The following is an 18,395-nucleotide window of genomic DNA, read 5'->3' on the forward strand; positions in this document are numbered from 1 at the left end:
TGGACACATATGTGCTATAGCGCTTGGACTTGAAATTTGGGGACTAGAATTCCATGTTGGCTGTGCTACTACTGACTGTGACATAGATAAGTGAGTCTTGGTAGATCATCACATCTGAATAACAAATGTTGTAGGTCTGTAACTCTTTTGAGAAGTCAAAAAAAAAAAGAATATGCATATCTGCCTGCCTATATCCTGTTTCATCTAGTTCCTCCCATCAGAACAATGTAGAGACTGAGACTGGAACCGCCAGCACAGGTTATGCAAGAACTCAGGCTCAAGATTACTAAGGATTTATTCAAATGCATCTAGCAGAGAACTTAAGTTCAGACATCCTGAGTCAAGCCAAGGGTTTTGTTCAGTTCAGTTGTCAATATCCTGCTAGATCCAAACTTAAATCACTGAAACTAAAGTATGCAAAATCACCTCCTGTTAATTGATTTGATTATTAGATTATAAATTATTTTCATTTTCTAAAGTTATAGAAAGTATAACATATAGTTAATGTAAAAGCATAATACATTGTTATAGGAAGCTAATACATATTACATAAATTCTCAAAGTGGTATGGATTGACTTTGCTTTTTATAAAATTACCTATATATTTAAAATTTCCCCAGGGTTTATGAATTTGATGTGGCAGGTTATAACTCAAGTTTTAGTATTCTTATACTGTAAATGATGATAAAAATAGATTATTGGGATAAAATATGTTGTGTTAAAATTAAATACTTGATACAGATATTGGGAAAGCTAAAATCCCAAACAGATTGTTTATTTATTATTTATTATAAGGCCATTATTTTGATTCTAATACTTTCTTAAACTTCGTTCCTGTTAGGGACTAGGTACATGGAATTATTGTTAGGAAAACTTGGAGAGCCTTTAAAAGCTATCAGATCTTCTGAATGCCACTTTTAGTATCTAACATGGAATATTCCCATTTTCAGAATTCACTAATTTATGCAAAGTATAATAACATATTACCCTACTTCTGCCAAAAATCTATTTCACTATTTCACCAACCAAGTAGTTATTCCCTGGATAAGAGTGTAAAAGTGAAGCTAAAAAACTAATAAACCACGAACCTGAGATTCAAAGCAGAGATTTTCATTCTAAGATTGAGAAGCTTTATATTTTGTTCTAATTATTTTGTCATATATATTATATTTGAAGGAGTTGAATTAAAGCTGTGAAATAGCATTCATTGCATCATAGACCCAAATAAATAAACCAGAAAGAACTCATCACCTCATGAAATATTAACATTTTGCCTACTACTTTATTTTTTTATGTTGATAGCCTATGGGCTAGAGACATTAGCCCAAACCTTGACACTTTTTGCTAACATGCGTTCTAGATTGCTTGGTGCCAATGAAGAAACTTCATGACTACCCAGGGAAACAATTTTGTCTTTGAGTTTTGACAGTATGTTCTTTCTTCACATTTTGCTGGCATACTACTTTATTGTACTATCCAGGGTGTGGCCAGTTCTTACTCAGAGACCATGCACACTGAATCTGGTATAAATATCACTTTAAATGCTTCGAACATATCTTGACTTTCATCTAAGGCTTTCCTTTCCCAACTAATTGTTTCCAATCTCTTCAGCAATCTTATGATAACTTTAAATATTTTTTCTCTGTCCTTTCCCCTTTCCTGAATTACTTTCCTGTTTGGTGTATTGCTTTAAGAGTGTAGTGCATGAGATAAGGTAGCATATAAAATAAAGATACACCAGGGTTTCACAGTCTCACCCCAGTCACTATTCCTCCACTAATACCCAAAGCTTAAAGGAGCATTATGAGTAGCAACACAAGCACAATGTGACCTATTAAACTGTCCTTCACATAACCAACCCTGCCTGGCCTCGCTACTTCTGTGTCTTGACTCCCTTTACACAGTGGAATTCCTTCTCTGTTTTTCAGTTCTCCACTGAAATAGCCTAGACTTTCACAATACTGGAAATAGAATCATTTGTTGAAGGCTTAGTATCAAACATCTCTCTCTGATCACCACATCCAATTTTAACTTTCTGTAATAATTCTGGAAGTGACCTAGGACATTTTTACTACCTCTTTGAATATCCACAAGTCTACACTCATAGACATAAGTAAAACCTTATTGTCAAATATTCTTTTGGCACTTTGTCATTTAACTATGCCCTCACAATGTCTCCACCTTCCTTCTTGATTTATTTCATAACGCTCCCCCAGGAAACGTCAATAACAAAAGTAAGGTATCATTTCCCCAATCACCGACAGGCAAGTGCATGATGCTCTTTACTTTAAAGTCATTCACCATTAATGACTTCTGCCATATATGTGATCTCTTCATTTATTAATAACAAGATTTTATTCATCACATGATAACTCTTTCTTTCCTTTCTCAAAATGTATGTATTTTCCACACTTGTAGACTAGCCACTATTACCATCTTCCTCCTCGCTGCTTGTCATGTGGACCTGCAAGCCAAACACGACCCATAATCCTTTTCTCTTTCTGGTTTTCCTGAAATACTCTGATAGTACAGTTATCCAAACTTATTTCTGCTGAATTCATGGAAGCATATGACCTAGAATGGTTTTTCTCTAAAATTATTTAACTCGATATATGTCCATTTCCATACTTCTCATTTTCTATTCTATTCTCACAATTCATATCTTTGTTCCAGGCTGGATCTAGATCATTATCAAAACACTTATGTATTGAGGACATGGTCCCACTGTATTAGAACTCAGAGATGGGTCTTTTGAAAGAAATCTGTTAGAAATGTTTGAGTCTCATTCCTGAGTTCATCCATTTATGACTTCACAAAAGATTGAATCCTGGACAACTGGTAAGTAGAAGAAACGGTATGAACATAGGACTATTTTGTGGCAGTAGGAGCTAAGGTGCAATCCTGCAGGTAAGGTGGTAAAAGTTTGGGGAAGTGGGAGGGAGCAGCAAAAGCTGAGAATTAACCTATCATTTTTGTTTAGAAATGCCATGATGAACAAAACTCTGTGCATAATCAATCTTTTTGTTGCCTTTGTTTGTTTGGTTGGTTTTCAAGACAGGGTTTGTCTGTAGCTTTGGAGCCTGTCCTGAAACTAGCTCTTGTAGACTAGGTTGGTCTCGAACTCATAAGTGCCTTTGCTTCCCACATGCAGGGATTAAAGCCGTGCACCACCACCATCCGGCTGCATAAGCAATTATTTAAAAAAAAGTAGGGAATAAAATGATTTCAAAATAATTACTAAAATAATTATTCACTGAAACCTACCCTTGTAGCTCTCACATAGAGGTATCTGATAAGAAAACTAAAGATATAATGGAGTTCATTTTATTTTAAGACAGAATTAAAAGGCAAAGTTCAATCCCTAAGACATACATGGTAGAAAGAAAGAGCTTGAATACCACAAGTTGTTCTCTGACCACTAAACACACGCTATAGCATTTGAAGATGTGCACACAGACAGAGAGAGAAAGACAGAGAGCTATAGACATACAGAGACACAGAAAATATAGTAAATTTAAAAACTAAACAAAAAGTTCTACTGTTTAAGTTTTACTTCCTTATGCTGATAGAAACCATACATGCAATTTTACCTGCTTATTTCCAGAGGACCAGCTTTCAGTGTGTGGATTTCAATTGCTAGGCTTTCAGAGGGTACTCGGTTCATTGCACTTAACTATTATCTTTTTCTGTGGTTAAATGGCCCTGTTCATTACTTCCTATCCTATCTTATTTCATCTCAACTTTGTTACACACCTTCACTTCTTCCAAGATTATGCAAATGTTAGAACTTTTAGGAAATAGAGGAGGCAAATTCTAAAACTGCCAGTGCTAAAACCCACAAGCTTTTCCACTTCCCAGTTTCTCTGCAGTCCAGAAGAGCTGGCCCTAAGTATCTCCTTGTATCCTAGGGCTACTTAAGCAACTCCAGTTGTCCTGTGGAAGCAAATGAGCCGGACACACCCTCTCACTTACTACAGATGCAGCATGCTATGTCTCCCATAGCACTGAGATATAACTGTCACAGGCGTGATGAAAATACTCAGACGTATTTGACAGGTATTGTGGAAATATTCAAGAAATTACCAATAACATTACAGTCATGGGCAGAAGAAAAAAAAATCACTGTGGTTTATAAAAATAATGTTTTTAAAAGATCACGTTCCCTGTTTGAAAAATGGAATTGTATTTCTAAATGCACTCTAGAACTCGAGGGTTCATTAGAAAAGGTATGAAGGGAAGCCACACAGACATTGAGGCTTGCATAAAGGTGCACTGTGAACAACAGAAAGAAAACACAGGTATTTCATTAAGATAATATAGCAAGAAAAGGTTAATTTTATTTTAATAAGAATTTAGTGAAACCAGGAGCCTTAATTGTTTTCATTTAGGACCCCTTGCTCTTGAGGAGTAACTGGAGTACTGAGTAGTTTTCATTTGCTTTTCCTAAAATGGTTACAGTGAAAAAAAATTACCTCTGACATTGTACATACAGTTTTCTCCGCACAGCTAGACAAAAGTGTGATCAAAAAAATTATACATTGGCTAATACAATGCCTTTGCTAAGATTCTGATATTGGGTTGACTAATGCAGACATACGTGTTCATGCATGAGAAAGCATCAGGAAAAATTCATGTACAATTTTATTAGTTGGATACATATTAGGAATAAAATGTAAAGATTTGCTTCAGAACTTATATGATAACAAAAGCAGCAGATTTTGTCAAAAGTTAGGTTTATTTAGTGTGTGTGTGTGTGTGTGTGTGTGTGTGTGTGTGCGCGCGCGCATGAGAGAGAGAGAGAGAGAGAGAGAGAGAGAGAGAGAGCAGGCATTATAGACAGGGCTTCTTGTTTGCTAGGCAATATCTCTACCACTAGACACACACCAATCCTACATTTTTTCATTTTCATCTGAGTACATTCAGCTATGTATATGTGTCCAGAACTGACAACTTGGGATTGGACATTATTTGCAGAAACTCATCCCTGGAGGAGATTTATTCCCCCTTTCTCAGAAGTCACTGACCACCTATAGCTAGATAGAGCTTTTGTTGAGGGAAGACATTTATTCTATTGGAATGCTAGCTTGGGTATAGATTCTTGTCAGGAAATACCTAGAAAACTTTAAGGTAGTAGAGATCCACCTCTGAGATTCTCTTTCAAGGGATCCTCCAGTTCAAATAAGTAGTTCGTTATTTTAGAAGTACTTTTCATCAACAGATGTCTGGGAGCAATTAATATATGTGATAACCATTACTGAAGTAAAACTCCATTGGTTTCCATAGTGCCACTGAAACACTATTTCTGTCACTGTGGCCAAGGTAGCATAAGTGTGGGAATTATAGTTGTTTATTGAGCAACTGGTACGTGTCAACCATTGTGCAAGAACATTATTTGCATTATTTGCTCCACACCATAATCCTTTAAAAAACCCATGGTATTTAAATATTCATCATAAGATAAAAGAATTTCCAGGATTTGACTAATTACTTTAAATTATCTTCAAGTCAGTTTAGTCAGCATAAGGGTGTGGGTCCAACAACCTCACAGGAAGGTCTGTGTTCTTTCTATTTCTCTGCAGTCATCTGAAATTCCCTCTCTGCCTTGCTATTTGTTTTCCCCCAGTTGGAATATTTGTTTTGCTTTGGTTTTTCTAATGAAGTTGATAACATCTCAACCTAGTCTTGAGTTCACTATTATGTCCTAAACTGGCCTTGAACTCCTGTTATACTTAGTTCATCTTCCAAATGCTGGCGTGATAGCTGTGTGCTGGTATGCTTAACATTCAAATATTCTTGCTTACAAAGTCAGAACACATACACATCTGTCTGAGAGACTGGTCATGCATGTGAACTAATGATAGAGAATTTATGAGCAAATGGTAACATGAACACACCAACTGAATAAACATCAACAAATATGAGATTCTGGAGGTTCGCCAGATGGCTCTGAAAGAATGCTTGTGCTCAATCCTTACAGTCCCAGAAACCTTCATAGTAGGAAGAGAGATCCTACTCGTGCAAGTGGTCTGCTGCCTTCCACACCTGTGGTATGGCACATGGCTACACACACACACACAAATACACAAACACACACATATGTAGACACATGCAAACCCAATCACACACAACTGAAGTGTGATGGAAGATTAAAAAAAAAGTGAACTAAGCCTTTAGTCCCCCTCTAATAATAAAGGAGGTCTTTGTGGGTCAACGGAAAGAAAGTGGAGCTTCCACGCTTCCAAGCCCATTTACCACCCTCCCCAGAAGTCAGGACAGCCTTACACTACCTTCATTACTATTTCCATCCACATTCATGATTACTGAGATATGAGGAGGCTAATCCGGACCAGGTGCAGCCCTTTTATTCCAGACACTTTAAGAGGTGTTGGGACAGTTGTTGGATGCTTGAGAACCCAGAATTGCAAGTTTTAATAATGTAAAACAGGGGATGATATGTAAATTATTAAGAGTACATAAAATCCATTTATAAGGTTAGAATCCAAACCTACATGGGTGTCAATTACCCAATAAATTGCAATGAAGAAGTAAAAGCATCCAAAGGATAAAATTTATCTGAAAAAAAGTAGTTTGTTTCATTCATAAGACAATTCTTCCTAAAATCACACCAAATTATTTTTTTAGATTACTCCATTTGTGTAGGCAGGGGTTATTATTTGTATAAACAAAACATCAAAAAATAGTGATAGAACTTAGTACAGACCCACAGCTCCAATCAGAAAAGGAGAGTAAGATTATATAATGTTTGGGTTACAGTCCAATGCCAATGTGCCAAGACTTATGTTCACACTTGGGTACCTAAAGGAAAAAACCAGGATTACAGTAACACTGCGTACTGCATGTTGCTGTCTGGGTGTGGTGTCTAACACTCTTTTTAAAACGTGATTGAGGGGAAGAACAGAGAGAGAGAAAGGAAAGAGATATCTTGATTGAGGAAACCATTAAAGGGCTAGTGAGAAACATGGCACTAGAGAAATTCCCGGGAATCCACAAGGGTGACCCCAGCTAAGAGTTTAAGCTACAGTGGAGAGGACAACTAAACTAGTCTTCACCTGTAATCAGATTGATGACCAACTTAATTGTCATCACAGAACCTTTATCCAGCAACTGATAGAAGCAGATATAGAAATCTATAGCAAAGCACTGGGCTGAGCTTCCAGACACCAGTCCAAGAGAGGGAGGAGAGAAGCAAATAATATGAGCAAAGAAGTCAAGAACATGATGGTGCTACCAATAGAAACAGCTGACCTGAGCTAGTGAGAGCTCACTGACTCAGACTGATAGCTGGGGAACATATGTAGGACCAAAACTAGGCCCACTGAATGTGGGAGATATTTGTGAGGCTTATACAGTTGGGCCACTGGCATTAGGACCAGGATTTATCCCTAGTGCTTGAACTGGCATCTTGGAACACATTCTCTTTGGAGGATTACCTTGCTCAGCCTAGACATAGCAGGGGAGGTGTTGCAAGGAAGACCAAGAGTTAGTTCTCAGCTGCTCAGCAGCTCAGACCCAAAATAATCACACAGAAACTGTATCAATAAAATCACTGCTTGGCCCATTAGGTCTAGCTTCTTATCAGCTACCTCTTACATCTTTATTTAACCCATTTCTATTAATCTGTGCATCACCATGTGCCTGTAGAATACTGGCTAAAGTTCCATCATCTGTCTCTGGCAGTGCTACATGGCTTCTCTCTTACTCAGCCTCCTTTCTTCCAGAATTCAGTTTAGTTTTCCCTACCTAGCTAAGTTCTGTCCTGCTATAGGTACAAAGCAGTTTATTTATTAATGGTAATCACAGCACACAGAGGGGAATCCTACTTCAGGGAGTGCCTTTTTCTTGATCCCATATGAAGTGTCAGACTGTTGACTCCCCACAGGAAGCCTTACCCCTTTGGAGGAGTGGATGGGAAGTAGGGTAGGGGGAATGGTGGAGTGGGAGGAGGAAAGGAGTGGGAAAAGGGATAGCTATGTAAAATGAGAAAAGAATGTATTAGAAAAGTCTTAATAAAAAATAAATAAAAGTGATTGAATAGATTGGATTTTGCTATTTTGGTTTAGAGGTTTGTTGCTATTGTCTCCTGTTTTGTAAGACAGAGTCTTCTTATGTTGTCCTCACTGACCTGGTTATTACTATGTAGCCCAGAGTGGACACAAATTCTTATAATTATCTCACCTCAGCCTCCTTTAGTGCAGAGCTAACAGGCTGTGCCTCCACTCCTTGGTTTTTTTTTTTTTTTTTTGATCATCAGAAGCCAAGCAGAGTGGTGATATGAATAGAGGAATCCCTTAAGTACTCATATTTTGGAGGTTATAACCTAAAGTTGGAATGTGGTAGCTTGGGAGGGTTTGACCATCCCACAGTATAGATTCTCAGTATTATGAAAGCCGCCAAGTACATTCTGTAGAAGCCTGAGCATCGGACTTTGGAATTTGCCAGGGCTTTGATCTGAAAGGTCTCCTTTTCCCTAGTTGTAAGCAGTGGGGTTTGTTCTTACAATCTACCCAGAGACAGACTGAAACATTAAGAAAATTAACAGGAAACCTTTTGAATAGGATCAAGCATATCTGGGGCTCAAGAGAGGTTTCCGGGGAGAAATCACTTGTCTTGCAAGCATGAGGGCTAGAGTTCAAATCCCCAGAGCCCATGTTTAAAGCTAAATATGTCATGTGCCTGTAATCCTAGATTATAATGAGATAGGAGGCAGGAACAGGCAGATCCTTGGAAGCTTATGAAGCAGGTCTCCTGCCTTACATGGCAAAGTTCCAGCCAACAAGACATCCTGACTCACACAAAAGGTGGAAAACACCGATGAACAACACCTGAGGTTGTCCTCTGGCCTTCTTATGCAAGTTGTGAATGTACTGTAACCCAAGGTGAATCACTGAGGTGGGAGGTTATAATAGCTAACAACTATTATAGCTGAAGACCCATACTCTGAGAGGGGAACACACCCTTCCTTGAAGACCAGAACCCAGAGACCTAAGCTAGAACCCAGATATGAACAAGAAAAAAATAGTCAATGTAATGATTCCTAATGATATTCTGTGATGCTCATAGACACTCATAGTGTGGTGCCTGGCCCAACTGTCACCAGCATGACTTCACCAAGCATCTAAGGAAAAAAACTGATGCAGAGACCCCAGCCAAACATTAGACTGGCTCTGGATCCTGCTGAAAAGAGGAAGGAAGGATTGTAGAAGCCAGGTTGGTCAAGGAAACCACAAGAAAACCCACAAACCCCACTAACTTTGGCTCATAGGGGTTTACAGAGACTGAACTGACAACCAGGGAGCCTGCATGGGACTGACCTAGCCAGATGCATATATGTTATAGTTGTGTTACTTGGTCTTCCTGTAAGACTCTTATCAGTGAGAGCAGGGAATATATTTATCTGTGTTGCCTGCTTTTAAGATCTATTCATTCTACCAGATTGTCTCATCAAGCCTTAATAGAAGAGGAGGTGCCAAATATCATTGCAATTTGGTATACCATGATGGTTGAAATGCATGGGAGACCAACCAGTATCTAAAGAAAACAGTGGAGCCAGAAATACCACTCTTGGGAATATACCTAAGAGATGCCCTATCATATGACAAAAGCATTTGTTCAACTATGTTTATAGGCAGCACTATTTGTAATAGCCAGAACCTGGAAACAACTTCGATGCCCTTCAATGGAAGAATGGATAAAGAAAGTGTGGCACATATACACATTAGAGTACTACTCAGAGGTAAAAAACAATGACATCTTGAATTTTGCATGCAAATGGATGGAAATAGAAAACACTATCCTGAGTGAGATAATCCAGACCCAAAAATAAAAATATGGTATGTACTCACACATTAGTGGATTCTAGCCATAACCAAAGGACATTGAGCCTATAATTCACGATCCTAGAGAAGCTAAATAATAAGATGAACCCAAAGAAAAACATGTAGATCCTCCTGGAAATTGGAAGCAGACAAGATCTCCAGGCAAAAGTTGGGAGCATGGGGGTGGGGGTAGGTTGGGGGGAAGAAGAGAGGGGGACAGAGAAGGGAGAAGGGGAGGATTGGGGAGAGCTTGGGAGAATGGGATGGTTGAGATGGAGGAAGTCCAGATATGGGAGCAGGGAAGAAGATATCTTAACTAAGGGAGCCATTTTCGGGTCGGCAAGAGACTTGGCTCTAGAGGGGTTCCCAGGTGTCCACGGGTATGTCCCCAGCTAGGTCCTTGGGCAGCAGAGGAGACAGTGCCTGAACTGGCCTTGTCTCATAGCCACACTGATGAATATCTTGAATATCACCATATAACCTTTGTGCGGCAATGGATGCAGATAGAGACAGACCCACATTGGAGCACTGGACTGAGATCTCAAGGTCCAGTTGATGAGCAGAAGGAGGAAGTAGATGAGCAAGGATGTCAGGATCGCAAGGGATTGGTCCACCCACTGAGATAGTGTGCCTGATCTAATGGGAGCTCACCAAAGCCAGCTGGACTGGAACTGAATGAGCATGTGATCAAACCGGACTCTCTGAATGCTGCTGACAATAGGGGCTGACTGAGAAGCCAATAATAATGGCACTGGTTTTTGTCTCTACTGCATGTATTGGCTTTTTGGTATCCTAGGCTGTTTGGATGCACACCTTCCTAGGCCTGGATGGAGGGGGAGGGTCTTGAACTTCCACGGGGCAGAGTACCGTGCCCTCTCTTAAGACTGGAAGGGGAAGGGCAAGGGGAGTAGGGAAGTGGGAGGAGGGGACAACATGGAAATTTTGTGGTATTATTTATAAAGCAATAAAAATAAAATAAAAAAAAATGAGCCATCAGCCAAATAGTGTTTCTATATTTAAAAAAAAAAAAAGAGAGAGAGAGAAAAAAAAAAGAAAACAGTGGAGGAGGAGTGTATTTGGGGGGGAACTTTGACTGGGATGTAAACACACAAAAAATAAACAAAAAGATTAAATAAAATAGACACATTCTCATTCAGAGAGAGAGAGAAAGAAAAGACTGGTTCAGCAAATATGGTAGAAAATTGAGAGATGATTTTCAGTATCAGACTTTATCCTTCACAGCTGTGGGCACACATGTGTACATTTAGTCACACACATAGAGCATCTACACACATGCAAAAACATAATACTCAACACATGTATGCCAATGTAAGCCTAATTTATTTAAGCCTAATTTTCTCATCTAACATTCACCTATAAACATGATTAACCAATAAGTGAATTAATCTCCACAACAGCTCACTGTGGATAGCTCCTTCCAGTCTGAACTGTGAAGTTTCTGTTTACTGGGCTTTGTTTTCTAGATTCAGTATTAATTTTATGGTAAATATTTTTGATTGGTTTTCCACTTTTAATTTAGAACAAAAATCAGTACGTTTTCTACAAATGAAGAACACTGGTTAAGTTTTCAAATTGTATTGTTGAGGAAGAATGTTAGTTGTACTTACAAATGAATTTATTTCCATTTACTTTCCTTTCCTTATTAGGGGAATTAAAATTTGTGTTCCCACATGCAATATATCTAGTTTTTAATAATTTTCATAAAAAGAACTTTCTAAGATTATCTTTTTTTATCAATAGTTAGATTATGTTATATTTTTAATTGGATTCCATATCACGGCCTCTAACTTCCCAGAATTGTAATGGCATTGAATTAATTTAAAGGGACTCAGAGGAACCAGATATGGAAGACTGTCACCATTATAATTTAATTTTATGATTAGATCATAGAAAATATTGTAGAAATCTGAAGATAGCATTAGCTTTTCTATTATGAAAAAGCATTCATCCAGTTTCTCTGTCTTAAAAAGTATTTGAAGATACTCTCAATTCTGTAAAAATTTGGATGAAATAAATATCACAATAAAAATAACAGAAGATGTCATGTAAACATACACCCTATAAAGTAACAAATACCCCAATACCACTTGTTTCATTGTGTCAGTTATAACAGAATAACATGGGGGATTTTTTTCTAAACCCTAAATTATTAGATACGCAAAGTATACACACTTCATTAAAATATTACAATTATTTTACACTTTATGCTGATATAGTAAGAAAGCTTGTTCTTTTGTTTTTGTTTGTTTGTTTGTTGTTATTACAGGGTTTTTTAGACCAGAAATCCCACAGTGAACAAACAAAATTATTTTTCAGCACATGACAACTGGAACGGAAAAACTGTACTGACCATGAAAAAAGTTTTTTACAGATCTCTGGAAACTCTATAGGACTTGTAAAAAATTCCAGGTAGTAGCGATGCAGACGGCAAATTATTTAGAAATGTTTACAGAAAATGCCACAAAAAGTATATGTAATATCTCTATATATTTTCCTCTTAACTATATAATCTCAAAACACAACATCTATATCAAGATAGTATCTTTCTTAGTATCAGTATGTCGATGCATCAATTTATACTGAAATATCCATGTGTGTGTACTGGACAATGAAGAGATATTGCTGTAATTGTCCAATTATGTTTTAGCATAATTGATTCAAGACCATTCAATATTTATTTTTAATTATATTGGGTATGGAAAGCTATTTTACTGTATTTACAAGATCAATTCATAGTGTTGTAAGAAAATTGTAAAAAAAAAAAATGGAAAGGAAAAGCCTGTCTTAAATTCACCAGTCATCAGAGCTTGGTAGACAAGAATGAAGCCCTTTTATTTGATGGGATGAAAAAGCTAATAATGTATGACAGCAAAAAGGCAGGAGCTTTTAACGCTTTTTTTAACCTTACAAAAAAGGTCAGCTCTGATCTGGAAATGAGAACAGCCAACACATGGGATAGAAGGGCAAAAAGCCAAGCAGGAAGTGTGAAGGAGCTGGTGACAGATGTGCAGAGGATGGCAGGTCCCCGTCTATGCACATGGACCCCAAGACTCGAAAAGTACCTCTTGTCATCCCTCAATTAATTTCGGTTTGCTTCACAGGTTCAGAGGAGAGACAGACAGGAGACTGGAAAAGTTACCCACAGGAGAAGAGAAAATGATTTGTCCTTATTTAAACAGAGAGGGAGAAGGAGCATTCTGTAACCAGCTTAATAGTGTATTGCTTCTAACTCAGAGGTTGATGCACAGAACATGAAGCAGCTTGTGGCTGTGTTTGTTGAGTGGCACTCTATGGCCACCACTGACATGGAGCCATCATTTGATAGATGTGAGAGCTGAGAGAAAAGAAACTTGCTGAGATCAACCTGTCATTAGGTGCTGAAGCAGATTAGAATCCAGAACTGCTAATTCCAGAAACCTTGCTTTCTCACACTGAAACACCAATCGTGGAGGTTTTTACTTCTATTAGGGGTTTTATATAACTAATCAATCAATCAACCCATCATTATGATAATGTAGAAAAATCGCATACACTTAAGTGAAAACACAATTTGTCTATTTTTTGTTTTGTATTTTTAATTCCAAAATTTAAATAAGAAAGGCTGTCCTTTCTTGGGGAGAGCTCCTCTAAGAAGTCACCTAAATGAACCACTATGCTGTGTAAATAGATATAAAATATGCCTATTCTGTCATAGTCTTCACAATAGGGTGAAATGCTTGCCTTGGCAACTTTTAGCTGGTCACTCTGGACACATGGCATGGTCTCTCTCAGTCTCAGCTTCATTGAAAAGAAGATGGAGATAGTTCACATTTGACCTAACACTTTAAAAGACGAAAAAAAAACTAGTAGATATGAAGTACTTAGGACAGTGTCTAATAAATTGGATATTTAACAAGTAACCCATGCACATACTGCGTGAATGGTAAAATGAATTGATATTATGTTGATAAAAATGGACATGGTCATAATAATCTTCTTGATTGACCCAGTTCTGTGAATGTTGCTATGAAAGACATGTGGTTTCTTTTAATCAATACATTTTAGGTGTTTTAAAATCACTTATTAACTTTTGGAGAATGAGACAAGTGCCTGCCATGGTTCACATATGGAGGTCAGAGGACAACCAGGAACCCTGTTTCCACTGTGTGGGTTTCAGGGACAAATCTCAGATTCTCCGGCTTGGCAGCAAATACCTTTATCTGTTGAGTCACCTCTCCAACATCTCCAAAAATGGATTCAAATTATTTCTTTTAGTTTTCATATTATAATATAATTACAGCATTTCTGTCTCCTTTTCTCCCTCCAAGTCTTCCTATATATGTCTCCTTCATCTGTTTATTAATGTTGTTTATGCATATGTCTATATGTATATACAAACATATGCCTAAACGTAACCTGTTCACTCTGTGTTATGTTACTTGTATATATGTTTTCAGGGCTATCTTAGCTTGGATTTATATTGCTGTGATCAAACACATGACCAAAAAACAAGTTCGGGAACTGGGCATAGTGGTCCACACCTTTAACTCCAGCATTTGGGAGTCAGAAGCAAGCAAATCTCTCTGATTTTGAAGTCAGCCTGATCTGCAAAGTGAGTTACAGTACAGACAGGCTACAAGGAGAAACCCAGTCTCAAAAATCTAAAACAAATCAAGACAAAAATAATAAATAAATAAATAAATAAATAAATAAATGTATGTCAGGACAGAAACTCAAACAGGACAGGGACCTGGAAGCAGGAGCTGTTGCTGTGCTGGGGCTATGAGGTGATGCTACTTGCTCCTCTTGGCCTGCTTAGCCTGCCTTTTTAGAGAACCCATGGCCACCAAACAAGAAATAGTACCGTCCACAATGGACTGGGCCCTCCCGTAAATCACCAATTAAGAAAACGCCTTACATATCTGCCTGCAACCTGATTTTCTGGAGGCATTCTCTTAAATGAGGTTCCCTCCTATCAGATAATCCCAGCTTGGGTCATGTTAATGCAAAACTGTGCAACACATGGGCTGATCATTTGTTACTGAATAACCAATTGGTGTGCATTCCCTTGATGAATACTACCTCTCCCATTCTTAAAATAAGGTCCTTAGCTGCCTTTATTTTTTTGTGTAAGCTGAGGCCGGTAGTCTTTCTTCTGTCCATATTGGCATATCTACTTTTGTTGTCTTTATCAACTAATGTTTGGATAGTCATGTTATTAAGATTACAACTCTCAACCCTGTAAAATGTAGTTAAATTTCAGGATAGTAGACAAAATTTAATAATCTGTAATGCAGAAGGTTTTCAATGATGACACTAATTTTTGCACCTAGAATCTTAGCGCTTGGAGCAATTTAGAAGCATGCATGCTGCTGTGCTCTCCCGCATTGTGTCCTTTCTCTTTGACCCAGCTCAAGATTACTGCTAATCTTTAGTCCTTTATCATTTAGAGTGTTTAGAGAGTTTGTGCTAGAAATGTCTTTTTCTTGCCAGGGATCTTTCCTGATTCCACTGGCATGCCCAGGGTCCCACTTTAGTGTGTTGGGTGCCTGTCACTATACATATGACCTATTTGTGGAACCTACCAGTCTACTCTTCTTAGAGGTTCAAAAGACTGAATCTGAAAAGCAAATCTGGCCATCTGGCACCCCACCTTTCTTCAAAAACTCCCTTGGCTCTATTGTTCTAAAGAGAAAACCCAGATGCCTCAACATTGTATGAAAGCACCTTGGGATACTGTTTCTGCTGAAGCTGAGGAACTGTTCCTGCCACAGAGTGCTTGATTATTGTCCATGCTGTTTCTGCTGTCTCCTGCTCCATTTAATCAGCAAGATCTGCCTACCTTAACTTTCCAACTAAATTAATCTTGTAAAGCTCAAATTCGAATATGCCCCCTGCTGAAGGATTTCTCACATTTCCATGTACTGAAAGCCTCCATTTACTCTTTTCATCATGGCTGCTCATGGTATCTCTATGATTATATGTGAGATTAGTAAAAGTTACACCTTTTAGTAAAAGTCTCACCTTGCAGAGACTTTTCCCATAGGTGATTTTAAATCAGTTGACTGTCAAGGTTACTGTCATAGGATCATATTACTTCTCATTTAGGTTCTGGTTTGATCATTTCCATCTCTCATTTAGAATCTAATCTTTGTGTCTTCTTTGGTGATTACTGCATCTGAGCAAACAAGAAAACATTTTGTATACCAAACCTTAAGTCAATTATTATTCTAACCAGGCAAGTTAAATAATTTCTTATCAAAATCAATTGAGATCTTTAGCTGTGTCAAATCTGTATGTGTTTATTTAGTGTATCCATTAAAACTATGAAAGGTTTAGAGATTGTGAAAACCAGACTTAAATATAGACATTTAGTCATCATTATCAAACAATTTACCAAATTAAAATTATTGAATTCCTGCGGGCTGGAGAGATTCTTCACTTGTTAGGAATACTTGCTGTTCTTCCAGAGGACCTAAATTTGCTTCCCGATGTGTATGTCAGGTATCTCCCAATGGTCTGCAGCTCCAGCAAGTGAATTCAAGGTTGCTGGCCTCTGTTGACACCTGGATTCATGTGCAAATACACACATGCAGATATGCACAAACATATTTTTTCGGATAGGACTATTCACATTTTAGGATCAAAAACAAGATTCTAGCTGCTTCTTCTAAATTGTCCTGCTATCAGAGTATTTTTTAAGTATATATGAATATTTATAACTGAAAAGCAGCTGGCTGCCAGAGATGCGCACTTCATGGTCTCTCCCTGCACCACGTGGTTCTGTGATTTTGTCTAAACAGTGAAAGGTAAAGTGAGAGCCACTTTCTATCTGGGCACAATGATGAATGGAAGACATGTCCCACGGAGTCAGCTTCCTCCGGGAGGAAGCTGGCAACAGCGAGAACCTGTGGATGACTGGCGCTCCACAGACGACAACACTCCAGCATGTTGCTATGGACTCAGGTAGTGGACTGCTTCACAAATTGGAGCCATTTTTATTGTGTACACAGTGTTCGGGAACTTTGACCAAGTTTCTCTAAATTATAAACCAGTATCAAGTTTCTCAATGAACCCAGAGGAACTTAAACTTTAAATTTAAGTATTATTAACATGTTTACTATTCTTCCCTACATATGTTCATTACAAAAATAAAATAAAATAAACAGCTTGTGTATAAGCCTAATGAAATCTTGTTTGCTCTGAAAGTTGAAGCCTCATGAATGGTAAAGCAAAATAGAAGATGACTTTTGCTGAAATGAAGATAGAACTGTGTGTGTGTTCCCCGCCACATAAGCAAATACTTGTTATGCCCAACGAAGATCCACAACAAATACCCAGAGCATACTTTCTCAAAAATATTTTGTACTTTTATTTTAGAGGTTTTAAATTATGCTTCTCATATACGACTATTTCAATCAAAATATTTATAATTTCCTAAATCTTTTTATTTTTGGCTTTGTGAACCTTAGATTCTACCTGAATTAAAGACTTAGTTTTATGTAGTGGCACCTTTTCATTTAATTATTTCTTAAAAATAAACCATAGAAATAAATAAAGGAAACTATGAAATGAATTAGATAAAATCTTTATTGAACTAAATCTAATAGTATTTTAGACAAGAATGCACATCTTAATGTGTGTTTTCTCAAGATCTTATTTCAGGTATTCTAGTCCATAAATATATCTACCCTATAAAATTAATTTACCCTTATGAAAAGAAGTGTTCCAGTTATTTAATAGAGTTTTCGTTACTGTGGGCAGAGGAGAAGAAACAGAAAAGGTAGTCAGGAGGTAGCTGGTTGCGGTGTTGATGGTATTCAGTAGGTTACATACAAATAACTGCTCCAGGTCTCCTTCGCTTGGAACAACTTCGTATTCACATCCCACCCCGTCAACGTGTCATGAAATGTCTCCCTTAAGTGCATCAAAAGCAAAAAAAAAAAAGATGCCATTCAATCTAAACCACTGTCGACCAGCAGTTGTCACATGGCCACACCTAACTTGAAGAGGGCTAAAAAATATAAAGCATCAATAAACTGTTTACTAAAAAAAAAAAGGAAGAAAAGAAAAAGTATTAATATTAAATAACAACAGTTCATCACTTCCTCTGTTACATTTTAGGAGTGTCTTGCCTTATTTAGTTTAACTTCCTTTGTTATGACAGGGAGCCTATGATCCAGCATTGCTTTATTTCCTACTGTCAAAATATAAGTATAGTTTTCAACACTGTAAATCATCTACACTATAGGAATCATTTAAAGTGCCATGATGTTTGTTATAATTGTTTCTAATGTGCTTGCTTCCTATCAGGATGTCAGTAAAGCTCGGGGAAAACACTTTACTTTCTTATTATAAAACATATTGATTATGAGCCAAAGCTAAGTGTTTTAATTGATGCTGTTTCAAATTATAATTGCTACCTGACTGTATTTCTGGCATTTATATTCTTTTGAAATCTAAAATGCATCAGTATGGTATTTTGTTTTAGTTATTTAAGGCTGTTGTCAAATGTGTATAATTTTGTAAATGCACCTTAGTCATGAAATGAGTATTGTA

Source organism: Microtus oregoni, unplaced genomic scaffold (assembly GCF_018167655.1).
Source record: "Microtus oregoni isolate MIOR12 unplaced genomic scaffold, Mior012 000017F_ref0000208, whole genome shotgun sequence".
In the NCBI taxonomy this organism is placed as follows: Eukaryota; Metazoa; Chordata; class Mammalia; order Rodentia; family Cricetidae; genus Microtus; species Microtus oregoni.